General features: G+C 62.2%; 13 non-coding genes across 13 annotated transcripts; all 13 read left to right on the plus strand.

Annotated features, from left to right (window-relative positions):
- Nucleotides 1-177: 177 nt before the first annotated feature.
- LOC138558397 (U1 spliceosomal RNA) lies at nucleotides 178-341 on the plus strand. Its single transcript, XR_011298547.1, has one exon. It is a non-coding gene; the product is annotated as a U1 spliceosomal RNA (small nuclear RNA).
- An 866-nt stretch (nucleotides 342-1,207) lies between these two features.
- On the plus strand, nucleotides 1,208-1,371 carry LOC138558273 (U1 spliceosomal RNA). Its single transcript, XR_011298425.1, has one exon. It is a non-coding gene; the product is annotated as a U1 spliceosomal RNA (small nuclear RNA).
- Nucleotides 1,372-2,238: 867 nt separating this feature from the next.
- LOC138558398 (U1 spliceosomal RNA) lies at nucleotides 2,239-2,402 on the plus strand. Its single transcript, XR_011298548.1, has one exon. It is a non-coding gene; the product is annotated as a U1 spliceosomal RNA (small nuclear RNA).
- Nucleotides 2,403-3,268: 866 nt separating this feature from the next.
- On the plus strand, nucleotides 3,269-3,432 carry LOC138558611 (U1 spliceosomal RNA). Its single transcript, XR_011298754.1, has one exon. It is a non-coding gene; the product is annotated as a U1 spliceosomal RNA (small nuclear RNA).
- Nucleotides 3,433-4,298: 866 nt separating this feature from the next.
- Nucleotides 4,299-4,462, plus strand: LOC138558400 (U1 spliceosomal RNA). Its single transcript, XR_011298550.1, has one exon. It is a non-coding gene; the product is annotated as a U1 spliceosomal RNA (small nuclear RNA).
- An 865-nt stretch (nucleotides 4,463-5,327) lies between these two features.
- LOC138558612 (U1 spliceosomal RNA) lies at nucleotides 5,328-5,491 on the plus strand. The gene has a single exon (XR_011298755.1). It is a non-coding gene; the product is annotated as a U1 spliceosomal RNA (small nuclear RNA).
- Nucleotides 5,492-6,371: 880 nt separating this feature from the next.
- On the plus strand, nucleotides 6,372-6,535 carry LOC138558275 (U1 spliceosomal RNA). Its single transcript, XR_011298427.1, has one exon. It is a non-coding gene; the product is annotated as a U1 spliceosomal RNA (small nuclear RNA).
- An 880-nt stretch (nucleotides 6,536-7,415) lies between these two features.
- LOC138558276 (U1 spliceosomal RNA) lies at nucleotides 7,416-7,579 on the plus strand. The gene has a single exon (XR_011298428.1). It is a non-coding gene; the product is annotated as a U1 spliceosomal RNA (small nuclear RNA).
- An 867-nt stretch (nucleotides 7,580-8,446) lies between these two features.
- Nucleotides 8,447-8,610, plus strand: LOC138558401 (U1 spliceosomal RNA). Its single transcript, XR_011298551.1, has one exon. It is a non-coding gene; the product is annotated as a U1 spliceosomal RNA (small nuclear RNA).
- Nucleotides 8,611-9,476: 866 nt separating this feature from the next.
- LOC138558613 (U1 spliceosomal RNA) lies at nucleotides 9,477-9,640 on the plus strand. Its single transcript, XR_011298756.1, has one exon. It is a non-coding gene; the product is annotated as a U1 spliceosomal RNA (small nuclear RNA).
- Nucleotides 9,641-10,506: 866 nt separating this feature from the next.
- On the plus strand, nucleotides 10,507-10,670 carry LOC138558402 (U1 spliceosomal RNA). Its single transcript, XR_011298552.1, has one exon. It is a non-coding gene; the product is annotated as a U1 spliceosomal RNA (small nuclear RNA).
- Nucleotides 10,671-11,535: 865 nt separating this feature from the next.
- LOC138558277 (U1 spliceosomal RNA) lies at nucleotides 11,536-11,699 on the plus strand. The gene has a single exon (XR_011298429.1). It is a non-coding gene; the product is annotated as a U1 spliceosomal RNA (small nuclear RNA).
- An 866-nt stretch (nucleotides 11,700-12,565) lies between these two features.
- On the plus strand, nucleotides 12,566-12,729 carry LOC138558278 (U1 spliceosomal RNA). The gene has a single exon (XR_011298430.1). It is a non-coding gene; the product is annotated as a U1 spliceosomal RNA (small nuclear RNA).
- The last annotated feature ends 828 nt before the right edge of the window (nucleotides 12,730-13,557 follow it).

The raw sequence follows: 13,557 nt of genomic DNA on the forward strand, positions 1-13,557 counted from the left end.
ATGTGCCTCTTCTGCTGGGCTCTGCCTGCCGGAGCTTCCCCCTGCACGTGGGACAGGCAGCTCCGCAGACGCTCAGGGCTTCCGGGAGGGCTGGGGCTGGGTCAGGGCCGGCCTTCTCACCCTCGCTTAGCGGGGCTTCCAGAACAGGCCCAAGCCCTGCCCTCTGGCTCGCAACTCATACTTACCTGGCAGGGGAGCATCTGTGATCAGCAAGGCAGAGCTCCCAGGGTGAGGCTCATCCATTGCACATCGGATTTGCTGACCCCTGCGATGTCCCCAAATGCGGGATTCTCGACTGTATTATTTCTGGTAGTGGGGGACTGCGTTCGCGCTTTCCCCTGATTTATTGGTGAAAGAAAGAAAGAGTTTAGTGTGCGAGTCAGGTTGTTTGCACACAGGGCCCAAGCTCGTGCAGCAGAGTTTATTTTGCTGCAGTCAAGAGGGCCAGCCCTGGGCCGTTCAGGGGTCCACAGGCCTGATGGATTGGTGAAATAAAAAAATGTGAAAGTCATGTGTGTCATGTGTAGGTTGGGCCCCTGAATGTTGCTGCGGTCAAGAGGGCCAGCATTCACTGGAGGGGTGAAGTGCACAGGTGCCTAACCCCAGACTTGTGCGCCCCATGATATCAGGTGCCCCGGTAGTTCTTGAAGCCAGCCTGCCCTGCCCGGGCTCTGCTTTCGCGCCCAGGCCCTCCAACCTAAGGAAGGCCCAGCCAGCTCCTGGGGTTTTGGGGGCAGGGGTGAAACTGGCTCCCGGCCGCCGCTGCCGCCCGCCCCGTCCGAGCACCGATCGGGCACGATCGGGCCTTGCCGTGTCCTGGCGGGGGGCACCCCACCCGAGACGCTCTTGTTAAGCGGGGTGACCTGTCGGCTCAGGAGGGCCATGGACCCGCCTGGGGCCGACGGGCCAGTGGGCCCACTGCGCCAGGCCTGCTCGCTTTCCGACTGGGCCTGCTGGCTGGCAGCCAGGTCCGAATTTATGCAAATCTCAGGCCGAGCAGGGCCTGGTGGGAGACATGAACTGTGCCACAATGTGCCTCTTCTGCTGGGCTCTGCCTGCCGGAGCTTCCCCCTGCACGTGGGACAGGCAGCTCCGCAGACGCTCAGGGCTTCCGGGAGGGCTGGGGCTGGGTCAGGGCCGGCCTTCTCACCCTCGCTTAGCGGGGCTTCCAGAACAGGCCCAAGCCCTGCCCTCTGGCTCGCAACTCATACTTACCTGGCAGGGGAGCATCTGTGATCAGCAAGGCAGAGCTCCCAGGGTGAGGCTCATCCATTGCACATCGGATTTGCTGACCCCTGCGATGTCCCCAAATGCGGGATTCTCGACTGCATTATTTCTGGTAGTGGGGGACTGCGTTCGCGCTTTCCCCTGATTTATTGGTGAAAGAAAGAAAGAGTTTAGTGTGCAGAGTCAGGTTGTTTGCACACAGGGCCCAAGCTCGTGCAGCAGAGTTTATTTTGCTGCAGTCAAGAGGGCCAGCCCTGGGCCGTTCAGGGGTCCACAGGCCTGATGGATTGGTGAAATAAAAAAATGTGAAAGTCATGTGTGTCATGTGTAGGTTGGGCCCCTGAATGTTGCTGCGGTCAAGAGGGCCAGCATTCACTGGAGGGGTGAAGTGCACAGGTGCCTAACCCCAGACTTGTGCGCCCCATGATATCAGGTGCCCCGGTAGTTCTTGAAGCCAGCCTGCCCTGCCCGGGCTCTGCTTTCGCGCCCAGGCCCTCCAACCTAAGGAAGGCCCAGCCAGCTCCTGGGGTTTTGGGGGCAGGGGTGAAACTGGCTCCCGGCCGCCGCTGCCGCCCGCCCCGTCCGAGCACCGATCGGGCACGATCGGGCCTTGCCGTGTCCTGGCGGGGGGCACCCCACCCGAGACGCTCTTGTTAAGCGGGGTGACCTGTCGGCTCAGGAGGGCCATGGACCCGCCTGGGGCCGACGGGCCAGTGGGCCCACTGCGCCAGGCCTGCTCGCTTTCCGACTGGGCCTGCTGGCTGGCAGCCAGGTCCGAATTTATGCAAATCTCAGGCCGAGCAGGGCCTGGTGGGAGACATGAACTGTGCCACAATGTGCCTCTTCTGCTGGGCTCTGCCTGCCGGAGCTTCCCCCTGCACGTGGGACAGGCAGCTCCGCAGACGCTCAGGGCTTCCGGGAGGGCTGGGGCTGGGTCAGGGCCGGCCTTCTCACCCTCGCTTAGCGGGGCTTCCAGAACAGGCCCAAGCCCTGCCCTCTGGCTCGCAACTCATACTTACCTGGCAGGGGAGCATCTGTGATCAGCAAGGCAGAGCTCCCAGGGTGAGGCTCATCCATTGCACATCGGATTTGCTGACCCCTGCGATGTCCCCAAATGCGGGATTCTCGACTGTATTATTTCTGGTAGTGGGGGACTGCGTTCGCGCTTTCCCCTGATTTATTGGTGAAAGAAAGAAAGAGTTTAGTGTGCGAGTCAGGTTGTTTGCACACAGGGCCCAAGCTCGTGCAGCAGAGTTTATTTTGCTGCAGTCAAGAGGGCCAGCCCTGGGCCGTTCAGGGGTCCACAGGCCTGATGGATTGGTGAAATAAAAAAATGTGAAAGTCATGTGTGTCATGTGTAGGTTGGGCCCCTGAATGTTGCTGCGGTCAAGAGGGCCAGCATTCACTGGAGGGGTGAAGTGCACAGGTGCCTAACCCCAGACTTGTGCGCCCCATGATATCAGGTGCCCCGGTAGTTCTTGAAGCCAGCCTGCCCTGCCCGGGCTCTGCTTTCGCGCCCAGGCCCTCCAACCTAAGGAAGGCCCAGCCAGCTCCTGGGGTTTTGGGGGCAGGGGTGAAACTGGCTCCCGGCCGCCGCTGCCGCCCGCCCCGTCCGAGCACCGATCGGGCACGATCGGGCCTTGCCGTGTCCTGGCGGGGGGCACCCCACCCGAGACGCTCTTGTTAAGCGGGGTGACCTGTCGGCTCAGGAGGGCCATGGACCCGCCTGGGGCCGACGGGCCAGTGGGCCCACTGCGCCAGGCCTGCTCGCTTTCCGACTGGGCCTGCTGGCTGGCAGCCAGGTCCGAATTTATGCAAATCTCAGGCCGAGCAGGGCCTGGTGGGAGACATGAACTGTGCCACAATGTGCCTCTTCTGCTGGGCTCTGCCTGCCGGAGCTTCCCCCTGCACGTGGGACAGGCAGCTCCGCAGACGCTCAGGGCTTCCGGGAGGGCTGGGGCTGGGTCAGGGCCGGCCTTCTCACCCTCGCTTAGCGGGGCTTCCAGAACAGGCCCAAGCCCTGCCCTCTGGCTCGCAACTCATACTTACCTGGCAGGGGAGCATCTGTGATCAGCAAGGCAGAGCTCCCAGGGTGAGACTCCTCCATTGCACATCGGATTTGCTGACCCCTGCGATGTCCCCAAATGCGGGATTCTCGACTGCATTATTTCTGGTAGTGGGGGACTGCGTTCGCGCTTTCCCCTGATTTATTGGTGAAAGAAAGAAAGAGTTTAGTGTGCGAGTCAGGTTGTTTGCACACAGGGCCCAAGCTCGTGCAGCAGAGTTTATTTTGCTGCAGTCAAGAGGGCCAGCCCTGGGCCGTTCAGGGGTCCACAGGCCTGATGGATTGGTGAAATAAAAAAATGTGAAAGTCATGTGTGTCATGTGTAGGTTGGGCCCCTGAATGTTGCTGCGGTCAAGAGGGCCAGCATTCACTGGAGGGGTGAAGTGCACAGGTGCCTAACCCCAGACTTGTGCGCCCCATGATATCAGGTGCCCCGGTAGTTCTTGAAGCCAGCCTGCCCTGCCCGGGCTCTGCTTTCGCGCCCAGGCCCTCCAACCTAAGGAAGGCCCAGCCAGCTCCTGGGGTTTTGGGGGCAGGGGTGAAACTGGCTCCCGGCCGCCGCTGCCGCCCGCCCCGTCCGAGCACCGATCGGGCACGATCGGGCCTTGCCGTGTCCTGGCGGGGGGCACCCCACCCGAGACGCTCTTGTTAAGCGGGGTGACCTGTCGGCTCAGGAGGGCCATGGACCCGCCTGGGGCCGACGGGCCAGTGGGCCCACTGCGCCAGGCCTGCTCGCTTTCCGACTGGGCCTGCTGGCTGGCAGCCAGGTCCGAATTTATGCAAATCTCAGGCCGAGCAGGGCCTGGTGGGAGACATGAACTGTGCCACAATGTGCCTCTTCTGCTGGGCTCTGCCTGCCGGAGCTTCCCCCTGCACGTGGGACAGGCAGCTCCGCAGACGCTCAGGGCTTCCGGGAGGGCTGGGGCTGGGTCAGGGCCGGCCTTCTCCCCCTCGCTTAGCGGGGCTTCCAGAACAGGCCCAAGCCCTGCCCTCTGGCTCGCAACTCATACTTACCTGGCAGGGGAGCATCTGTGATCAGCAAGGCAGAGCTCCCAGGGTGAGGCTCATCCATTGCACATCGGATTTGCTGACCCCTGCGATGTCCCCAAATGCGGGATTCTCGACTGTATTATTTCTGGTAGTGGGGGACTGCGTTCGCGCTTTCCCCTGATTTATTGGTGAAAGAAAGAAAGAGTTTAGTGTGCGAGTCAGGTTGTTTGCACACAGGGCCCAAGCTCGTGCAGCAGAGTTTATTTTGCTGCAGTCAAGAGGGCCAGCCCTGGGCCGTTCAGGGGTCCACAGGCCTGATGGATTGGTGAAATAAAAAAATGTGAAAGTCATGTGTGTCATGTGTAGGTTGGGCCCCTGAATGTTGCTGCGGTCAAGAGGGCCAGCATTCACTGGAGGGGTGAAGTGCACAGGTGCCTAACCCCAGACTTGTGCGCCCCATGATATCAGGTGCCCCGGTAGTTCTTGAAGCCAGCCTGCCCTGCCCGGGCTCTGCTTTCGCGCCCAGGCCCTCCAACCTAAGGAAGGCCCAGCCAGCTCCTGGGGTTTTGGGGCAGGGGTGAAACTGGCTCCCGGCCGCCGCTGCCGCCCGCCCCGTCCGAGCACCGATCGGGCACGATCGGGCCTTGCCGTGTCCTGGCGGGGGGCACCCCACCCGAGACGCTCTTGTTAAGCGGGGTGACCTGTCGGCTCAGGAGGGCCATGGACCCGCCTGGGGCCGACGGGCCAGTGGGCCCACTGCGCCAGGCCTGCTCGCTTTCCGACTGGGCCTGCTGGCTGGCAGCCAGGTCCGAATTTATGCAAATCTCAGGCCGAGCAGGGCCTGGTGGGAGACATGAACTGTGCCACAATGTGCCTCTTCTGCTGGGCTCTGCCTGCCGGAGCTTCCCCCTGCACGTGGGACAGGCAGCTCCGCAGACGCTCAGGGCTTCCGGGAGGGCTGGGGCTGGGTCAGGGCCGGCCTTCTCACCCTCGCTTAGCGGGGCTTCCAGAACAGGCCCAAGCCCTGCCCTCTGGCTCGCAACTCATACTTACCTGGCAGGGGAGCATCTGTGATCAGCAAGGCAGAGCTCCCAGGGTGAGACTCCTCCATTGCACATCGGATTTGCTGACCCCTGCGATGTCCCCAAATGCGGGATTCTCGACTGCATTATTTCTGGTAGTGGGGGACTGCGTTCGCGCTTTCCCCTGATTTATTGGTGAAAGAAAGAAAGAGTTTAGTGTGCGAGTCAGGTTGTTTGCACACAGGGCCCAAGCTCGTGCAGCAGAGTTTATTTTGCTGCAGTCAAGAGGGCCAGCCCTGGGCCGTTCAGGGGTCCACAGGCCTGATGGATTGGTGAAATAAAAAAATGTGAAAGTCATGTGTGTCATGTGTAGGTTGGGCCCCTGAATGTTGCTGCGGTCAAGAGGGCCAGCATTCACTGGAGGGGTGAAGTGCACAGGTGCCTAACCCCAGACTTGTGCGCCCCATGATATCAGGTGCCCCGGTAGTTCTTGAAGCCAGCCTGCCCTGCCCGGGCTCTGCTTTCGCGCCCAGGCCCTCCAACCTAAGGAAGGCCCAGCCAGCTCCTGGGGTTTTGGGGGCAGGGGTGAGACTGGCTCCCGGCCGCCGCTGCCGCCCGCCCCGTCCGAGCACCGATCGGGCACGATCGGGCCTTGCCTTCACGGCCTTGCCGTGTCCTGGCGGGGGGCACCCCACCCGAGACGCTCTTGTTAAGCGGGGTGACCTGTCGGCTCAGGAGGGCCATGGACCCGCCTGGGGCCGACGGGCCAGTGGGCCCACTGCGCCAGGCCTGCTCGCTTTCCGACTGGGCCTGCTGGCTGGCAGCCAGGTCCGAATTTATGCAAATCTCAGGCTGAGCAGGGCCTGGTGGGAGACATGAACTGTGCCACAATGTGCCTCTTCTGCTGGGCTCTGCCTGCCGGAGCTTCCCCCTGCACGTGGGACAGGCAGCTCCGCAGACGCTCAGGGCTTCCGGGAGGGCTGGGGCTGGGTCAGGGCCGGCCTTCTCACCCTCGCTTAGCGGGGCTTCCAGAACAGGCCCAAGCCCTGCCCTCTGGCTCGCAACTCATACTTACCTGGCAGGGGAGCATCTGTGATCAGCAAGGCAGAGCTCCCAGGGTGAGGCTCATCCATTGCACATCGGATTTGCTGACCCCTGCGATGTCCCCAAATGCGGGATTCTCGACTGCATTATTTCTGGTAGTGGGGGACTGCGTTCGCGCTTTCCCCTGATTTATTGGTGAAAGAAAGAAAGAGTTTAGTGTGCGAGTCAGGTTGTTTGCACACAGGGCCCAAGCTCGTGCAGCAGAGTTTATTTTGCTGCAGTCAAGAGGGCCAGCCCTGGGCCGTTCAGGGGTCCACAGGCCTGATGGATTGGTGAAATAAAAAAATGTGAAAGTCATGTGTGTCATGTGTAGGTTGGGCCCCTGAATGTTGCTGCGGTCAAGAGGGCCAGCATTCACTGGAGGGGTGAAGTGCACAGGTGCCTAACCCCAGACTTGTGCGCCCCATGATATCAGGTGCCCCGGTAGTTCTTGAAGCCAGCCTGCCCTGCCCGGGCTCTGCTTTCGCGCCCAGGCCCTCCAACCTAAGGAAGGCCCAGCCAGCTCCTGGGGTTTTGGGGGCAGGGGTGAGACTGGCTCCCGGCCGCCGCTGCCGCCCGCCCCGTCCGAGCACCGATCGGGCACGATCGGGCCTTGCCTTCACGGCCTTGCCGTGTCCTGGCGGGGGGCACCCCACCCGAGACGCTCTTGTTAAGCGGGGTGACCTGTCGGCTCAGGAGGGCCATGGACCCGCCTGGGGCCGACGGGCCAGTGGGCCCACTGCGCCAGGCCTGCTCGCTTTCCGACTGGGCCTGCTGGCTGGCAGCCAGGTCCGAATTTATGCAAATCTCAGGCCGAGCAGGGCCTGGTGGGAGACATGAACTGTGCCACAATGTGCCTCTTCTGCTGGGCTCTGCCTGCCGGAGCTTCCCCCTGCACGTGGGACAGGCAGCTCCGCAGACGCTCAGGGCTTCCGGGAGGGCTGGGGCTGGGTCAGGGCCGGCCTTCTCACCCTCGCTTAGCGGGGCTTCCAGAACAGGCCCAAGCCCTGCCCTCTGGCTCGCAACTCATACTTACCTGGCAGGGGAGCATCTGTGATCAGCAAGGCAGAGCTCCCAGGGTGAGGCTCATCCATTGCACATCGGATTTGCTGACCCCTGCGATGTCCCCAAATGCGGGATTCTCGACTGCATTATTTCTGGTAGTGGGGGACTGCGTTCGCGCTTTCCCCTGATTTATTGGTGAAAGAAAGAAAGAGTTTAGTGTGCAGAGTCAGGTTGTTTGCACACAGGGCCCAAGCTCGTGCAGCAGAGTTTATTTTGCTGCAGTCAAGAGGGCCAGCCCTGGGCCGTTCAGGGGTCCACAGGCCTGATGGATTGGTGAAATAAAAAAATGTGAAAGTCATGTGTGTCATGTGTAGGTTGGGCCCCTGAATGTTGCTGCGGTCAAGAGGGCCAGCATTCACTGGAGGGGTGAAGTGCACAGGTGCCTAACCCCAGACTTGTGCGCCCCATGATATCAGGTGCCCCGGTAGTTCTTGAAGCCAGCCTGCCCTGCCCGGGCTCTGCTTTCGCGCCCAGGCCCTCCAACCTAAGGAAGGCCCAGCCAGCTCCTGGGGTTTTGGGGGCAGGGGTGAAACTGGCTCCCGGCCGCCGCTGCCGCCCGCCCCGTCCGAGCACCGATCGGGCACGATCGGGCCTTGCCGTGTCCTGGCGGGGGGCACCCCACCCGAGACGCTCTTGTTAAGCGGGGTGACCTGTCGGCTCAGGAGGGCCATGGACCCGCCTGGGGCCGACGGGCCAGTGGGCCCACTGCGCCAGGCCTGCTCGCTTTCCGACTGGGCCTGCTGGCTGGCAGCCAGGTCCGAATTTATGCAAATCTCAGGCCGAGCAGGGCCTGGTGGGAGACATGAACTGTGCCACAATGTGCCTCTTCTGCTGGGCTCTGCCTGCCGGAGCTTCCCCCTGCACGTGGGACAGGCAGCTCCGCAGACGCTCAGGGCTTCCGGGAGGGCTGGGGCTGGGTCAGGGCCGGCCTTCTCACCCTCGCTTAGCGGGGCTTCCAGAACAGGCCCAAGCCCTGCCCTCTGGCTCGCAACTCATACTTACCTGGCAGGGGAGCATCTGTGATCAGCAAGGCAGAGCTCCCAGGGTGAGGCTCATCCATTGCACATCGGATTTGCTGACCCCTGCGATGTCCCCAAATGCGGGATTCTCGACTGTATTATTTCTGGTAGTGGGGGACTGCGTTCGCGCTTTCCCCTGATTTATTGGTGAAAGAAAGAAAGAGTTTAGTGTGCGAGTCAGGTTGTTTGCACACAGGGCCCAAGCTCGTGCAGCAGAGTTTATTTTGCTGCAGTCAAGAGGGCCAGCCCTGGGCCGTTCAGGGGTCCACAGGCCTGATGGATTGGTGAAATAAAAAAATGTGAAAGTCATGTGTGTCATGTGTAGGTTGGGCCCCTGAATGTTGCTGCGGTCAAGAGGGCCAGCATTCACTGGAGGGGTGAAGTGCACAGGTGCCTAACCCCAGACTTGTGCGCCCCATGATATCAGGTGCCCCGGTAGTTCTTGAAGCCAGCCTGCCCTGCCCGGGCTCTGCTTTCGCGCCCAGGCCCTCCAACCTAAGGAAGGCCCAGCCAGCTCCTGGGGTTTTGGGGGCAGGGGTGAAACTGGCTCCCGGCCGCCGCTGCCGCCCGCCCCGTCCGAGCACCGATCGGGCACGATCGGGCCTTGCCGTGTCCTGGCGGGGGGCACCCCACCCGAGACGCTCTTGTTAAGCGGGGTGACCTGTCGGCTCAGGAGGGCCATGGACCCGCCTGGGGCCGACGGGCCAGTGGGCCCACTGCGCCAGGCCTGCTCGCTTTCCGACTGGGCCTGCTGGCTGGCAGCCAGGTCCGAATTTATGCAAATCTCAGGCCGAGCAGGGCCTGGTGGGAGACATGAACTGTGCCACAATGTGCCTCTTCTGCTGGGCTCTGCCTGCCGGAGCTTCCCCCTGCACGTGGGACAGGCAGCTCCGCAGACGCTCAGGGCTTCCGGGAGGGCTGGGGCTGGGTCAGGGCCGGCCTTCTCACCCTCGCTTAGCGGGGCTTCCAGAACAGGCCCAAGCCCTGCCCTCTGGCTCGCAACTCATACTTACCTGGCAGGGGAGCATCTGTGATCAGCAAGGCAGAGCTCCCAGGGTGAGACTCCTCCATTGCACATCGGATTTGCTGACCCCTGCGATGTCCCCAAATGCGGGATTCTCGACTGCATTATTTCTGGTAGTGGGGGACTGCGTTCGCGCTTTCCCCTGATTTATTGGTGAAAGAAAGAAAGAGTTTAGTGTGCGAGTCAGGTTGTTTGCACACAGGGCCCAAGCTCGTGCAGCAGAGTTTATTTTGCTGCAGTCAAGAGGGCCAGCCCTGGGCCGTTCAGGGGTCCACAGGCCTGATGGATTGGTGAAATAAAAAAATGTGAAAGTCATGTGTGTCATGTGTAGGTTGGGCCCCTGAATGTTGCTGCGGTCAAGAGGGCCAGCATTCACTGGAGGGGTGAAGTGCACAGGTGCCTAACCCCAGACTTGTGCGCCCCATGATATCAGGTGCCCCGGTAGTTCTTGAAGCCAGCCTGCCCTGCCCGGGCTCTGCTTTCGCGCCCAGGCCCTCCAACCTAAGGAAGGCCCAGCCAGCTCCTGGGGTTTTGGGGGCAGGGGTGAAACTGGCTCCCGGCCGCCGCTGCCGCCCGCCCCGTCCGAGCACCGATCGGGCACGATCGGGCCTTGCCGTGTCCTGGCGGGGGGCACCCCACCCGAGACGCTCTTGTTAAGCGGGGTGACCTGTCGGCTCAGGAGGGCCATGGACCCGCCTGGGGCCGACGGGCCAGTGGGCCCACTGCGCCAGGCCTGCTCGCTTTCCGACTGGGCCTGCTGGCTGGCAGCCAGGTCCGAATTTATGCAAATCTCAGGCCGAGCAGGGCCTGGTGGGAGACATGAACTGTGCCACAATGTGCCTCTTCTGCTGGGCTCTGCCTGCCGGAGCTTCCCCCTGCACGTGGGACAGGCAGCTCCGCAGACGCTCAGGGCTTCCGGGAGGGCTGGGGCTGGGTCAGGGCCGGCCTTCTCCCCCTCGCTTAGCGGGGCTTCCAGAACAGGCCCAAGCCCTGCCCTCTGGCTCGCAACTCATACTTACCTGGCAGGGGAGCATCTGTGATCAGCAAGGCAGAGCTCCCAGGGTGAGGCTCATCCATTGCACATCGGATTTGCTGACCCCTGCGATGTCCCCAAATGCGGGATTCTCGACTGTATTATTTCTGGTAGTGGGGGACTGCGTTCGCGCTTTCCCCTGATTTATTGGTGAAAGAAAGAAAGAGTTTAGTGTGCGAGTCAGGTTGTTTGCACACAGGGCCCAAGCTCGTGCAGCAGAGTTTATTTTGCTGCAGTCAAGAGGGCCAGCCCTGGGCCGTTCAGGGGTCCACAGGCCTGATGGATTGGTGAAATAAAAAAATGTGAAAGTCATGTGTGTCATGTGTAGGTTGGGCCCCTGAATGTTGCTGCGGTCAAGAGGGCCAGCATTCACTGGAGGGGTGAAGTGCACAGGTGCCTAACCCCAGACTTGTGCGCCCCATGATATCAGGTGCCCCGGTAGTTCTTGAAGCCAGCCTGCCCTGCCCGGGCTCTGCTTTCGCGCCCAGGCCCTCCAACCTAAGGAAGGCCCAGCCAGCTCCTGGGGTTTTGGGGCAGGGGTGAAACTGGCTCCCGGCCGCCGCTGCCGCCCGCCCCGTCCGAGCACCGATCGGGCACGATCGGGCCTTGCCGTGTCCTGGCGGGGGGCACCCCACCCGAGACGCTCTTGTTAAGCGGGGTGACCTGTCGGCTCAGGAGGGCCATGGACCCGCCTGGGGCCGACGGGCCAGTGGGCCCACTGCGCCAGGCCTGCTCGCTTTCCGACTGGGCCTGCTGGCTGGCAGCCAGGTCCGAATTTATGCAAATCTCAGGCCGAGCAGGGCCTGGTGGGAGACATGAACTGTGCCACAATGTGCCTCTTCTGCTGGGCTCTGCCTGCCGGAGCTTCCCCCTGCACGTGGGACAGGCAGCTCCGCAGACGCTCAGGGCTTCCGGGAGGGCTGGGGCTGGGTCAGGGCCGGCCTTCTCACCCTCGCTTAGCGGGGCTTCCAGAACAGGCCCAAGCCCTGCCCTCTGGCTCGCAACTCATACTTACCTGGCAGGGGAGCATCTGTGATCAGCAAGGCAGAGCTCCCAGGGTGAGGCTCATCCATTGCACATCGGATTTGCTGACCCCTGCGATGTCCCCAAATGCGGGATTCTCGACTGCATTATTTCTGGTAGTGGGGGACTGCGTTCGCGCTTTCCCCTGATTTATTGGTGAAAGAAAGAAAGAGTTTAGTGTGCGAGTCAGGTTGTTTGCACACAGGGCCCAAGCTCGTGCAGCAGAGTTTATTTTGCTGCAGTCAAGAGGGCCAGCCCTGGGCCGTTCAGGGGTCCACAGGCCTGATGGATTGGTGAAATAAAAAAATGTGAAAGTCATGTGTGTCATGTGTAGGTTGGGCCCCTGAATGTTGCTGCGGTCAAGAGGGCCAGCATTCACTGGAGGGGTGAAGTGCACAGGTGCCTAACCCCAGACTTGTGCGCCCCATGATATCAGGTGCCCCGGTAGTTCTTGAAGCCAGCCTGCCCTGCCCGGGCTCTGCTTTCGCGCCCAGGCCCTCCAACCTAAGGAAGGCCCAGCCAGCTCCTGGGGTTTTGGGGGCAGGGGTGAAACTGGCTCCCGGCCGCCGCTGCCGCCCGCCCCGTCCGAGCACCGATCGGGCACGATCGGGCCTTGCCGTGTCCTGGCGGGGGGCACCCCACCCGAGACGCTCTTGTTAAGCGGGGTGACCTGTCGGCTCAGGAGGGCCATGGACCCGCCTGGGGCCGACGGGCCAGTGGGCCCACTGCGCCAGGCCTGCTCGCTTTCCGACTGGGCCTGCTGGCTGGCAGCCAGGTCCGAATTTATGCAAATCTCAGGCCGAGCAGGGCCTGGTGGGAGACATGAACTGTGCCACAATGTGCCTCTTCTGCTGGGCTCTGCCTGCCGGAGCTTCCCCCTGCACGTGGGACAGGCAGCTCCGCAGACGCTCAGGGCTTCCGGGAGGGCTGGGGCTGGGTCAGGGCCGGCCTTCTCACCCTCGCTTAGCGGGGCTTCCAGAACAGGCCCAAGCCCTGCCCTCTGGCTCGCAACTCATACTTACCTGGCAGGGGAGCATCTGTGATCAGCAAGGCAGAGCTCCCAGGGTGAGGCTCATCCATTGCACATCGGATTTGCTGACCCCTGCGATGTCCCCAAATGCGGGATTCTCGACTGCATTATTTCTGGTAGTGGGGGACTGCGTTCGCGCTTTCCCCTGATTTATTGGTGAAAGAAAGAAAGAGTTTAGTGTGCGAGTCAGGTTGTTTGCTCACAGGGCCCAAGCTCGTGCAGCAGAGTTTATTTTGCTGCAGTCAAGAGGGCCAGCCCTGGGCCGTTCAGGGGTCCACAGGCCTGATGGATTGGTGAAATAAAAAAATGTGAAAGTCATGTGTGTCATGTGTAGGTTGGGCCCCTGAATGTTGCTGCGGTCAAGAGGGCCAGCATTCACTGGAGGGGTGAAGTGCACAGGTGCCTAACCCCAGACTTGTGCGCCCCATGATATCAGGTGCCCCGGTAGTTCTTGAAGCCAGCCTGCCCTGCCCGGGCTCTGCTTTCGCGCCCAGGCCCTCCAACCTAAGGAAGGCCCGGCCAGCTCCTGGGGTTTTGGGGGCAGGGGTGAGACTGGCTCCCGGCCGCCGCTGCCGCCCGCCCCGTCCGAGCACCGATCGGGCCTTGCCTTCACGGCCTTGCCGTGTCCTGGCGGGGGGCACCCCACCCGAGACGCTCTTGTTAAGCGGGGTGACCTGTCGGCTCAGGAGGGCCATGGACCCGCCTGGGGCCGACGGGCCAGTGGGCCCACTGCGCCAGGCCTGCTCGCTTTCCGACTGGGCCTGCTGGCTGGCAGCCAGGTCCGAATTTATGCAAATCTCAGGCCGAGCAGGGCCTGGTGGGAGACATGAACTGTGCCACAATGTGCCTCTTCTGCTGGGCTCTGCCTGCCGGAGCTTCCCCCTGCACGTGGGACAGGCAGCTCCGCAGACGCTCAGGGCTTCCGGGAGGGCTGGGGCTGGGTCAGGGCCGGCCTTCTCACCCTCGCTTAGCGGGG

This window comes from Ambystoma mexicanum, unplaced genomic scaffold (assembly GCF_040938575.1).
Source record: "Ambystoma mexicanum isolate Mex_15411 unplaced genomic scaffold, UKY_AmexF1_1 Mex_scaf34, whole genome shotgun sequence".
Classification (NCBI taxonomy): domain Eukaryota; kingdom Metazoa; phylum Chordata; class Amphibia; order Caudata; family Ambystomatidae; genus Ambystoma; species Ambystoma mexicanum.